This window comes from Euprymna scolopes, chromosome 18, assembly GCF_053919585.1.
Source record: "Euprymna scolopes isolate OS-2025 chromosome 18, ASM5391958v1, whole genome shotgun sequence".
Classification (NCBI taxonomy): Eukaryota; Metazoa; Mollusca; class Cephalopoda; order Sepiida; family Sepiolidae; genus Euprymna; species Euprymna scolopes.
In genome coordinates, this window is record NC_136499.1 from 58,183,166 (window position 1) to 58,197,398 (window position 14,233).

Sequence of the window (14,233 nt, forward strand, 5' to 3'; positions counted from 1 at the left end):
GATAACTCGCATACGAGTATACATTTTGCTCATTAGGATTGAGCCAGCCCCAGCTACAAAGTGTTTTAGGTGATCCACGAGACACGACTTCATGTTGCACACACTTCAGATTCATTGCAACAAACATGTGCTTAATATGCAAGTTCAGGAAGGTATCTTGCAGCAGGTTGCCGGTACACCATTATGTGGAGTGCCACCTTGTCGCCTCCCTACTTGGCAAGTTTATTCAAGGGGTGCATCTCTCCTAGGGAATTAAACGCAGTCCTAGGTCCCAAACTATGATTTTGGCATGGTACATACAGCACCTAGCCTTCGTAAATAGTCACCTATCTGGTATTGCTTAACTTCAGTGATCTGGCGAGAACCGGTGTGTCAATATAATTATATATATACTAGCAGTTCCGCCCAGCTTTGCTCGGACCCTATGTACTGTTCATAAGGTTATGTGCATATGTATATATTAAAAAGTGTGAATATGTAAAGTAATGCCTTTCTGTACAATAAGTCTTCCTTAACTACCGTAGAGAAAAGACAGACAGACATTTTCACTTTTATAGATATACTAGCGGGGGGTACCTGGCGTTGCCCGGGTGTTTGTAGGTGTGTGTTCTAAGTCTTAATTAAAAAATTCGAAAAAAGCAGCCAAAAAAAATTAACGTAAGGCAAACGAACAATGGTAAATGTAAAAATCGGAAAAAAAAAAAAAAAAGAACTTGAAAAATAGCTTAAATAACCCTGTTTCAATATTAAACCTTTAAAAATAAAAAAAAAGACATCCACACCACGATTCGAACCCAAAACCTTTAGATAATGACGCCAACCTCTAATTAACTGAGCTAAGACGATGTCCACAAAATTAGGTTGTGTTTTTTTTTAATCTTTAAACTAAATCAGATTCCGACATCATTTGCGCATGCATTGAGGACGGTTTTTGCTGACCCTGTAGAAAACTGCTGATTTTAGGGTGAAGGAATTAACGTTTTTGGCCAATTTTTCGATATTTGTCGGGCGAAGGTGTGGAAAGTTTTTGCGAGACATACAAACACACACACAAACATACATACATACAAACACACATTTTCGCTTTTATATATATAGATAGTTTTTTGTGTTTTTTTTTTTTTAAATATTTACTTCGCTTATTCTTATGTTTTGATTACCCCCACCGCCACCCACCCCCACCTCAAAACACCCGGGCAACGCGGGGTACCCCCCACTATATCTATATATATCCGTGACCCGTGTTGAAAGTTTTTGTGAGACATGCAAACACACATACATACAAACACACATTTTCGCTTTTATATTTATAAATAGATAGATAGATAGATTGGATGCAATATATAGTAATAATTTAAAAAGTATTAAAAAAAAAAAGACTTATATGCCACCATCAAGAATCGAAACCAAAACATTTGGCTCACGATTTATTTTGCTTCTGCCGTCAATAACTGAGCTATGAAAACATGTTTACTACAAGGCCAAAAATTAAAACATGAACCAATAGCTACTACGTTATGCATTCGTAATGCCGGCGTTCGACCTTCACCTGGCAAATTTCATTTTTTTAATTTTCACACTTTAGCACCGATTTTTCCGGGCTAAAACCCAAATATAAAGTTTTGCATGCATTCAAATACCTTATATATGAAGTTTCGTGTCTGTAGACCAAAAACTCTAGGAGGAGTTTGGTAGGCAAAATTTGTTAAACAAAAATATATACGTATACATAAATATATATGGAAACAATTTTGAGTTTACTATAAACTTTTTACGCAAATATTATGCAAGTATAAATCATGTAGAATATCTGCATGAATATAATTACACGTAATAGTTAACTAAATATGATCATCCCATTAGAAAACCGAAGAAACTAATAGGGAGTTAATTAAAATGAATGTTTAAAAGAATATGCAAATTAGCTAGATCTTTAGCTAGTGAATGCAATTCCACAAACCATATATAAGAAAATTGTATTTTCTTTTTAAATAAATAGAAAAGAGGGTTTTTAATATGAATATCAATACACACAAAAGAAAAATGAATTTATATATATTGTAACATAACCTAGTGTACTTTGTTGCAAATATCCAGAGAATGTCTTCCTCATAACAACTTGTCCAATACTGACGCAAAGTTTATTGCTGCAAGATAACAAATCATAAGGTGTCTAAAAGAAAAAAAACCCAAAAAATCTGGTAAATAAAACACGCACCAAACCAATGCACCATTGTTTAGTCATTAAAAAAAATCATTATCTAGATTAGGAAATAGACAGCCTGTAATTCGTTCAAACTACTTAATGAAAACATCTTCAATATAACTACTCTTCCCCTCCCATACTAATACACTAGCGGCTGGCTAAGTAAATAAGTTAACAGACAAGGCTGCTCGTCAAAAGACAATAATGGGATACTAAAAGTGAAAGTTATGAGAATAGAAACTATACAATATAATTAACAGATTTATGAAGTTATTATTTGTAGATACATGATCAAATTGGAAAAGACAACATTTCAGTAAACAATGTTTAAACAATGTACAGCAGAAAATCAGAACAATTTACTTACGTATTTCTCTAGTAAAATTATATGTATCTCATAAGGCCACTTCTAAAGCCATTTTTGTCAAGTTATCTAATGAGTACATTTCCCTGTTAAAGTACCTAATGAAGACAGTAAGGTGGCTAACGAATACATTTCCCTGCTAAGGTGGCTAACGAGTCATTTCCCTGCTAAATTGTCTAATGAGTGCATTTCCCTGCTAAATTGTCTAATGAGTGCATTTCCCTGCTGAGGCATCTGACGAGTGCGTTTCCCCGCTAATGTGGCTGACGAGGGCGTTTCCCCGCTAATGTGGCTGACGAGGGCGTTTCCCCGCTAATGTGGCTGACGAGGGCGTTTCCCCGCTAATGTGGCTGACGAGGGCGTTTCCCCGCTAATGTGGCTGACGAGGGCGTTTCCCCGCTAATGTGGCTGACGAGGACGTTTCCCCGCTAATGTGGCTGACGAGGACGTTTCCCCGCTAATGTGGCTGACGAGGACGTTTCCCCACTAATGTGTCTGACGAGGACGTTTCCCCGCTAATGTGGCTGACGAGGACGTTTCCCCGCTAATGTGGCTGACGAGGACGTTTCCCTGCTTTGACAAAGTTCAAAATAGACTTCATAGCCTAGTGGGGGATTCCCTTTTGTCTTCCCTGCAACCGCTTTTCCACAGAAAAGACGTTTGAGCCTGTCTCTGCTTATCATTATTTTCATGGCAAGTACTCGTCTGAACTCCAATCTATGGTTCAACACTCACCAAACTTTCATGAAAAATACTCGTCTAACTGAAACCAATGTCAATAATCTTTATCTGTACCTAAACTTAAACGTAGATTCTATGAACAAAAAAAAAACTGCACGTCTGTGGGACTCTCTTCCGTTTGCCTGTTTTCCAGTTGACTACAATTTGGCAGTCTTCAACTCCAACGTAAACAAATTCTTGATGAACCGTCCCCTTAAGTAATCTAATTACCAAATTTTCACTACTAACGATTACTACAATATTAGCCGTTTCCCCCACAAAGGCGCCTCACGGAGACGTTTCCCCATGCGAAGGCGCCTCACGGAGACGTTTCCCCATGCGAAGGCGCCTCACGGAGACGTCGCTCCCGCTATGGCACCTCGCAGAGATGTCTCCCCTGCGAAGGCGCCTCACGCTTATGTAGTTCTCAGTTAAGATGCCTTTTCAAGTAATTTATATAAGCCCCTTTTTAATACATTCTTCTCTTGAAATCCTTTTCAAAATGAATCTATAAGAAAATCTAAAAAATAGTTAAAGAAAATGAAAACGCATAATAAAGTCTTGTTCAAAACTTTCAAGCCTAAAACAATTTTCACTGAACAATGCCAGTTTTCTTTACTAGTGTATAGATAAGGAAGTGAATAGTTTTAGTTGGAAATCAACGTTTAATTGTCTGATTCCATTGCTCTGCTTATCAGTATAAATGTAACGATTGTTGATCTTTCTAACAACAGTGGTAGCTTTTCGGAATCCATATCCACAAGATGCCTGTAAGGTCAGGTGTTGACTACAAAGACATCCCTTTAAAACGAACAATTGTTTCAGCCTTCTATGCTCCCCAAGAGTTGGTATTTTGATGGCTTTTAGTTAAATCAGTGGGCGGTCGGTGAGTGTTTATTTCCTGATCTTCACCCATTAGCAATTCAATATTTCTATGAATTTAATCGCATAACAGTCATTGTCATTTTCTCTGCTTTCTTTCCATTGTCAAATTTTCTCCTTTTTTTTTTTTCTCTCATTTTAGAAAATTTTTGTTTCAATTTGTATTTTCGTTTATATATATATATATATATATATATATATATATATATATATATATATATATATATATATATTTCTACACCTTTTTGATTGGAGCAAAGTGTAGTTGATTATCTATTCTGATACTACACTTCATCTTTGTTGCTCTCGGTCAATGAAGGATAAATTCTTCTAAACAGAGGCAATTTTTATTTTTGTTCCAATATGGAGTTCACTTTGAGGGATCTGAATTTTCTCCACAAAAAAAACAAACAAACTTGATGTTGTCCAGTTATTCATAGAAATCTTATCCCAATCATTTTAAGAGAGAAATGTCTTAATAATGCATCTTCACAAGGAAATGTCTTAATAGTCATCTTTGCCGAGAAATGTCTTGATTGGGCGCCTTCGCAGAGACATGTCTTGATTGGGCATTATTTTTCTTTTCTTTTAATTTTTTATAAGAAATTTTTTCAAAAGATAATTCAATAAAGGAATATACATATGATAAACAAAAATCTGTTCTGCAAGAAAATCGGTAGAACGTTATAGGTAATATTGAAATTGAAATCCCATAAATACTTTTTTACCAGAAAATTGTCGAAATAGCATGTTCGAAGTCATTTTTATTCTTGATTTAATAAATTTCCCGTTTTCATTCAAACTTGCCCTGGATAATTGCTTCAGCATCTAGATATTTTTACTACATATATATATATATATTTATCTTATTTATAATATTCCAAATTTTATTACGTTAAGATAATTGAGAATTCGATAATTGTTCATATACCACTAAAGTTGAAGTCAATATAAGGTGACTAAATTTGTAAGCGTCAAAATTACCAATTTTTGAAATCGAGCATTCATATATTGTTTTCAGAAAATCAAGACAACAAAGATCGGATTGATAGCAACAAGTTGTGTATTATCATTCAAACAATTTCAAACCTTATATCATTTGAAAATATTCACAAGAACAGCCTCTCTTCAGATGTTGAGAGAAAAAACACACACATACACATATATATGTACACCGTATCCTTCGACATATAAGACAACCCTTAAAGTTAAAAAATCATCTTTAAAACAATCTTTCATAAGATACGGGGTGTTGCAGTCTCTAGCCTAGGCTAAACAAACATGATTTTGTGATTGAGCAGTCATCTTTATACAACCGATATATAAATTTAAAATTTGCTCCAATTTTGTACCTCATCTTATCTGACGGTCACCTTATACGCCAAAATATACGGTGTATATGTATAATTTTTTCCCTCAATAGTACAAATAATCCTCATCTCATGGAACTAAATTCAGACGGACGAATTTTTATCTGACAATTTTATGCAGAAGTATGTGGAGTGACTGCACAAATGCAGTCGGGTTTCAATCCCAAGTCGCATTTGATTTCCATTGGATCTACTGTATCACTTTCACTAAAACTCTTGAGAAAGATGCAAACACGTACATCACCCCTTCAGCGATGGGTTTAATAATAAAGTAGATCAGAGTCTAAAGCCATAGTTGTGCAACTAGACGAAAGAAAAATCTTTCCACTAACACCAGTCTTTATCTTCTTGTTCCTCGGTATTTTGGCTAGAATATAAGTGCCGCAACATTTGGAGTTAACATCTGTTTAGTACTTGCCTGTTTAGTACTAGCGTTGCTCGCATGTTTGGAGGTGAGAAAGTTTTAATTGGTAGGCAGGCAGGCAGGCTCGAACCCGTACCGCGAAGGAGGAAAAGAATGTGAAAAAAAGTGACGCCTAAACTAAGACTAGTCAATCGAAATTAATGCTAGTCAATCGAAAAGAGGGGATGACTTTCGAAAATATCGGAAAAAGCGACCCCTCACTGTAAAAAAGTGCCCAGTTGAGGGTGAAGGAATTAATGTTTTTAGCCAATTTTTCAATATTTGTCGCCCGAAGGGTCGAGCTTCAAAACGATACTGATCTTGTGAAAATCCATCGCCTATGGCGAAAGTTTAGGCATACATACATACATACATACAGGTGAGATTTATATTATAGATTTCACTTGTAATCTTAAGAAGATACACACTTGAAATGTGTTCATGAACCAAAATCATCGCCATTATTTCTAACTTCCGCTTGTATGACGACTCCATTCGAGTATTTCAGCAAATGTGCATATTTCAAGCATGTTGTCCACAGGAGTATAATAAGCGTAATACTAAATGAATTTTAACTTGAAATTGTTTCTCATAACAAGATCAAGATAAAACAATATTTATCGCCTGTATACAATTTTTCATCGAATTATGTTCAGGCCACTAAACTGCAGGTTTCACCCAGAAAGGCGTTACGGTACAAACATTGTAAAACCACTTGTTAAAAATAATTGAATTGAATTCCATGGGGAAAAAAAAAAATTCTATAATTTTGTGTTATTTTGTTTTTCTCACTAATTTCATTTTTTCTTTTTCTTTTTTTTCAAAAAAATAATAATGCGTTGTGCGTTAAGGTGGTGGAGGTAGTTTTGCAGCAAATAGTTTTCAAAAAAATGTGGCCAGCACTTCGGTCTCTGCTTTCTTCTTTAAGTGGTGGTGTTAGGTTGTTGATGTTACTGACACCGCCGCCTCCGCCTTCTGACTTCTATTTTAATTTGAAAAAGGAGAATGAGATCATCTCCTCCTACTCCTCCATCCCCAAAAGAATTGTGTCAGCCCAAAAAGGCTTTTTTGGCTTAGGTCATGTGATCTTTCTTGTTGTTGCTAATTTGAAGAGAATCCAAACATTATTACTAAGGTTCCATTTTAATTGCTGTGTAAGAAACCAATTTGGCAAAGCAATGTACTAAACCTATCTAAACATATGCTAGTTGCTAGTTCATCTCTCTCTCTCTCTCTCTCTCTCTCTCTCTCTATATATATATATATATATATATATATATATATATATATATATGAAGGCTTCCATCAGTCTTGACAGACTATGGATACCCACTGTAAGGGTGCCTGCGCGTGAAATTTGTATGGCAAGACTTGCGCAACCTCTAACCACGCCTCTCCTGAGTCAACATTGTTGCATACCAGTGGCAAGTTGAGGTACAAGACGACTGGAAACAATGCCGAGATAAGCGGAGAGCACATACAGCGCCTAGAATTCCCAAATGGTCACCCATCTGGTATTAGCCAGGCTCAACGTTGCTTAACTTTGGTGATCTGACGAGAACCGGTGTGTCAACGTGATTATGCCGTATATATATATATATATAGTAATGCCGTATATATATATATATATATATATATAGTAATTTATAAAATATATATGGCGATTAAGCTACACTGAATATTCCATGTTTCATCCACTCTACGACTCTTCAGGCTTATAAGCAGAATATTCAGTGTAGCTTAATCGCCATAAGCCTGAAGAGTCCTAGAGTGGATGAAACGCGGAATATTCAGTGTAGCTTAATCGTCATATCTATTTTATAAATTACTAACTAGCTCTACCTATGTATTGAGCACTTTTGAAGTAAATACTTAAAGTTTACGCATAAATCTATACTTTCATATATTAATTTTATGTGAGTAAATTAAGTAGTTATATATATATATATATATATATATAATTAGTGTTGGGACGATTAATCGGAATCAGAAAAATCAAAACTTTTAGAAGTATCGGAATCGGAAAGATCTATACTTATTTTTAGATGCCGAAATCGATTCCTTTAATTGCCTTTTTTTAAATTTCCATTGCTGATAGTAATAATAAAACAATAAATATTTATTGATTTTAAAACTACCAGTGAGACTAAAATCGATAGATCATCTCCTACTAGTGCATTGTCATGTTTGAGAAAATATCTGCACATTTATCATGTATCTTACAATTATCGGAAAAACATAACACTTCTATGGTTAAATGTTTGGAGATTTATAAAGAATCAGAATCGGTACTTGTATCGGAATCTGGAATTTAGTATGGAATCGGTAACTGTATCGAAATCGGGGAAAAAAATTGGAATTGTCTCATCACTAATATATATACTAGCATGCCATCTGGCGTTGCCTAGTTGTAAAATACGCTTAAATATGATATTTTAATTTCTGCAGATTTTGTTTTTATTATTATAGAGCAAATTCTTTATTGATTATCAATATAAAGTAATGATTCAAAGTTTTAAAAAAAATGAGTTGGGTGCCATCAGCTAAAATCAAAACAAAAACATTTAGCACTCCAGTATTATTCTTAATAAGAGATGAATATAAAAACTTTAAAAATTAACGACTTTAACGTATAGATGTAGAGGAGCATTTTTGCCAATTTCCATTTTTTTTTTTCAATTTTGACTCCTTAGCAACTATTTTTACTGGCTAAAAACAAAATCTAATTTGTTCTACAGGTCCGAATCCCCTATATATCAAGTTTCAAGTCTGTAGGCCAAAAATGACACTAGTTTGCTACAAAACATTCTGCGCACGCACACACACACACACACACACACACACACACACAAGGTCACTTGTATATATAATCTCTACAAACTGTTTCACTGTATCACAGCTCTTCTATACAGCTACACCAACAACTGTCTCAAGTGAGGATTGAAATTCAATTGCCTACGCAACAGTCCGCACTTCTAACCCTTACACTATTTGACTGCTGCTAAGTACATAGGTGAAATTACAATGATAAACATTAAATGTAATACTAGCAGGGAAACCCAAATTTGCCCGGGATTGAATAAGGATCAATGAATGTTTCACACTTTCAATACTGTATTTTTATTGTAATTAAAATCTATGAAATTGCCGATTTTTTAATCAAATCGATTGTCTGCTCTAGTCGGGAACCCACTGTGGTGCACTGGGAGGAAACTTTACATGCATTCTTGCAGTGACTTAGCCCATAATACATTGTAGTTTACATTGCACTGTAGAGAACCTACTGTTGATTTTATAAAATCATTTTTATATAATGACTTGAATTAAAGTTTAAAATGCAAAAGTCAAGTATCGTGGTTCAGTTGTGCTCTAAACAGAAATATTTATTTTGAATGCATCCCTGTCCTAGTGTTGATTTTTTATATGCTGGGCCTTTCTGTTTGTGCGGTGAGAAAACTTCTCAAATGCACTTTTGATGTTAGGTTGTATAGAAGTCTTAACTTGGGCAAAATCAGACTGTTCTTTCTTTGATGGGATATTTTTGATTTTTATCAGACGTATTCTGATTGAAAACCTATATAAGAACATAAAATAAATTTTTGTGAAATTTCATAAAAATCCACCCAGCCGTTTTGGAGTTCATAGGGAATAAACTCTCACACATACGTATAAAGTGCCTTTTATTTATAAGTAGATATTATATAAATAATATATGATGAACATTATTATGTTACAATAGAAAAATGCGAGCATGAAAAGTAATATGGTTAAGATTAAACATGGAAAAGAAAACAAGATGTTTTAGTAAAAAATATAATAAATTTATAACTTAAAATGTTACAGCATTAAGAATTGATTATATAATGTCAATTTTTTTTTTTTTAATTCTTAATGGTGCAATATTTAAAGTTATAAATGTATTATATTTTTTTACTAAAATATTTTGTCCTTTTCTTTTTCATGTTTAAGCTTAACCATGTTACTTTTCATACTCGGATTTTTCTATTGTAAACCCTGATTTTTTCAGGCTTCCAGTAAATTCACTTGTTCTTTGTTTAATGTCAGTCTTATTTTTTTGCCCCATAAACATAACATACACATATGTAATAACAATGTACGACACTCGTGTGCTTCCATTCTCTCTGTTTCACTTGTTACTTCTCTTTTCACAAGAGCTGTGAATTAGTAGCAACACCAGTCGCTGAAGCGACGCAGTTGCTATGGAAACTAGTCAGAAAAAAAACATTGTTCACCTCCTTATGTTTTTTTGTTTTTTTTTTACGATTTTGCACACCAGTAAATTCATCATAACTTTTGTTTTACTGAACGAAAATTGAAAATTTCTTTTCACAATATAGCTGAGAAGGTGATCTACAAATTGTAATAATTGTTTGAAATTTGGTTGAAAAATGAGCGAGCAGTGAATCTTTAAAGCAGTTCTAAATGACTAAAAAATGCCACTTAGCCTTATATGCAAACACTGCCGTGTTTGAATGATATTTGGCCACCATTTTTTCCTGGGTACATTTTTTTTTTTTTTTTATCATACAGAAGTTAAACTTCCTGTTTGTTCCTTTTTCTTATCAAATTTTATGAGTTACAATGGAGGCGGTCAACGATCTAATGTTGTGCTCAATTGTGGACAAAAATGTGTCACATAAACGTTTTCGGATCAAGAATGGGGACACAAAATTAAAACAGGTGAATTTGAGAAAGTTGATTAAGAAAGTTTTTTTTAAAAACATTTTAATGTGACATCGCATTCCCTCCCCTCCCCTTGTATCGAGCTCGGTTGATGAAGGGTTTACATGCTCTAATGAATAAGGCTTCTGTTATGTGGAGGCGAAGGTTGTAATTACTCCCATTGCAGAAGCCTTATTCATTCGAGCATGTAAACCCACCATCACCCAAACGTGATACTGGGGGTGGTATATTAAAATATTTTTTAAATGTTTCATAATAAATCCATCAGTTGATCACATACCTGATGATGACGCATGCGGCGAGTCAGTCGAAAAAGTTTACAAGTATGAAGAGTTTTTATTCACACTGAAGCACAGCTTTAGATCGCTGACCAGCCAACTCGAAAAATTGGATAAAAAAAAAAAGAAACGTACAGGAACTTTTAATTTGGGTTTAAACACACACCTAAGCGCAATATTCTGACTTTCTGTCGTTCAATACTATCTGATTGTTTAGTGTTTGTGTCTGCTTGTCAATCTTAGCGACTGGGTTTGATTCCTCCAAATGGCAGTAATTATCATCTCCTACACTGATGAGAGCCTAAGCACATGTGTCTATAGATATTGAAAAAAATATAGTCCACTCGTTTTATTTTTCTTCAGTCGAAGTTCTCAAAAATCAAAGGGCCCCTTCCTGAGGTGAACACTTGATCTCTATATGAGATGCATACGGTTAACAAGAGCACAATGTTTCCTCTTCCTTTTCCACCTTGGAGCTTAGTTAGCTACTAACATTTTTCAAGGTTTACACACATGAGAGATTTCTTGGCCTTTCGGCCAAGATCAGAGTATTTACAAATGACTTTTTATGGATTTTTATGTTTACCTATTGTTTATTAAATAAAATAATAAATAAAACACGATATGATTTGGGAATCTTAGGTAAGATGACCCCCCCCCCTCCGGTGTGCTTGAGGTACTGTGGTAAATGAGAACTTTAGCTAGAATCAAGCATGGACTAGCTAAGGCACAGGGACGAGGATGACCATAGACACCTCCTCCTCAGAGTAAATAATTTTTTTTTTTTTAAATATCTAACTCACAGTGTAGTATCTGTTCTGATACTACACTTTTTTTGTTCGAGGTTAATGGAGAAGAAATACTTCACGACTGAGACATTTTATTTTCCTTTTCCCCACATTAAAAACGACCCTGGTGTCGAACTCTGCCCTCGTGGTGAGGCAAAGTAAATAGGAACTCTTATACACATGCTTACGCATCCTGAGAAAAAAGGGATGTACACACAAATACCTACACTATCTCAAACTAGTCAAGAGGCAGCAGAAAAGAACCAGAAGAGTTGTGTCGCCCCTCCAGGCACTCAACCATATATATGCCAATTGCCTTGCTGCAGTTCATTTTGGCCTCTGTCTAAACTTTACTTCTAACCGAAAAGGAAATCATTTTTATTTTTTTCCTTTGAGGCTAAACCTGACCACATTTTTAGGATTTCTTTTTTATTGTTATTTCCTCATTCTTTTCTTTTATTTCCTTTTTTTAGCCGGTAATATAAACAAACGTTTGTAGCTGGAAGGAGAGTTTATATCATGCGATTATCTTGAGCTAGGTATGCATATCTCACTTAGGTAGACCACCTTACTCATCTCCACCACCCCCTACACAATTCCCTTTTTTTTTTTTTCTTTCTTCCCTGCTTCATTCAAAACAAAAATGTGTACAGCATTAGATAAGAAAGCCAGCTGTGTGGTTTCCACCCAGATGAGTGTTTGGTCGATGACAGAAATATGATTGTAAAGGGAGATAGGAGGAGGTGTTTCTTGTTTTTAATGTTTTCTTACTCTAAATCTAATTGATCAACACTTGAACAGAGCTAGCAATTTTACTTGGCTTCACATAGTTTCGGAGTTGGCCAATTCTATAAAATAACAATTTTTAATTTATAGAAATTCATGGTCATGCAAGAATGCAAGAAAATATCTGTTTAGGCATTTTATGTTTTCATTCTATATTACTAACTGAGGAATCGTTTCCATTTAAAATCCATTTCGTATTACGCATCTAAAGTTGAGAAAAGTTGTTTCTACTAAGTTTCATTATTTGATAAACACAATATTAGAACTCCAACTCTCAATGTAGAGCCGCACTATCAGGTCTTTTTCTCCAACATCATTGTCCAAACGCCTAAGCTCTATTTGTGTACATAAAAAGCATTGCTTTATACGCTAACAGTTTATTTCGCTCTCCAATATGCTCAACCCAAGATTTAGTCGTTAGATCTTATATTTAGCAGTTTTAATTCATATATATATGTGTGTGTTTATGTGTGTGTTTGTATATGAATTGAAAATGGAAGACCTAATAACTAAACATTTTACCCACTATTTATTTATTTATTTATTGCAAACTATTATCCTCATCTTTTTTAGTTGTTGTTTCACAGCGTTTTGGCCAACTATTCCTCTAGCCTTCCTCAGGTGGTAACCGCGACGGGATAGGAACTCCAAATTTCCTAACTTTTTTTTTTTTACAAGGTGATCACCACTTATCAAGGCCCGGAAGCCACTCAGGGATAAGGGTTATTGCATTTACAGTATGTTAGTGTTGGAATTTAATAAAAGTGTCTACTTAAGGGGGCGGTTCATCAGGAATTTGTTTATGTTGGACTTGAAGATGTCCAGGTTGTAGTCAGGTGGGAAGCAGGCAGACGGAATAGTTTCACAGGCATGTAGTTCTAAGAAAGCAGCTTTGTTCATGGAATCTACGTTTTGATTTAGGCACAGATAAAGAGTGGGGAAAGTTTTGGACAGTGGCTTCAGCTAGACGGGTGTTTTTCATAAAAGATTGGCGAGGAGGGACTAGAGATTGGAGCTCAGACGAGCACCTGACATGGAAATAACAATAAAACAAAGATAGGCTCGCAACGTCTCTTCTGTGGGAGAGAGGTTGCAGGGAAGAGAAAAGGGCATCCCCCACTAAGCCATGAAGTCTATTTTGTACTCTGTCAAGGCAGGATAGGCTGTTTTTAGCAGCTCCTGCCCAGATATGGTGCAGTATTCCATTTTTGGGCGTACTTGGCTTTTATATAGATAGAGAATTGCATCAGTAGTGAGATATCTTCTGGAGCGGTAGAAGAATCCCACCATCTTTCCAGCGACCTTGTAGACTCTTATTATCAGGTCTCCTTCTCCAACACCAAGGGCCTACGTTCCATGCTTTCAGGGGCTGAAATCTAATAGCAAGAAACATTTTTGTTTTTACATAGGCATTACCACTTATCAAGGCCTAGAGGCCACTCGAGGATAAAGGTTAAAGAGTGTACAGTAGTCAATTGGACAATATAGTAATCGTCAGTAATGGAAATTCGGTAAATTTGTTAACTTAAGTGGAATGGCTCATCAAGAACTTGTTTATGTTGGACTTGAAGACAACCGTATTGTAGTCAGCTGGAAAACAGGAGACAGTTCCACAGGTGTGCAGTTCTAAGAAAGAAGCTTTGTTCATGGAATCTACGTTTAGTTTTAGGCACAGATAAAGAGTGGAGGGAATTATTGATAGTGTTTTCAGCTAGATGAGTATTTCTTGTGA

General features: G+C 35.1%; 1 protein-coding gene and 1 pseudogene across 2 annotated transcripts in view; one reads left to right on the forward strand and one right to left on the reverse strand.

The window, feature by feature from the left end:
• The window catches only part of LOC145297625 (solute carrier family 12 member 9-like), a 199,946-nt gene that overhangs the window by 126,934 nt on the left and 58,779 nt on the right, over nt 1–14,233 (forward strand). The window lies entirely within an intron of this gene.
• On the reverse strand, nt 7,420–7,536 carry LOC145301495 (5S ribosomal RNA; annotated as a pseudogene).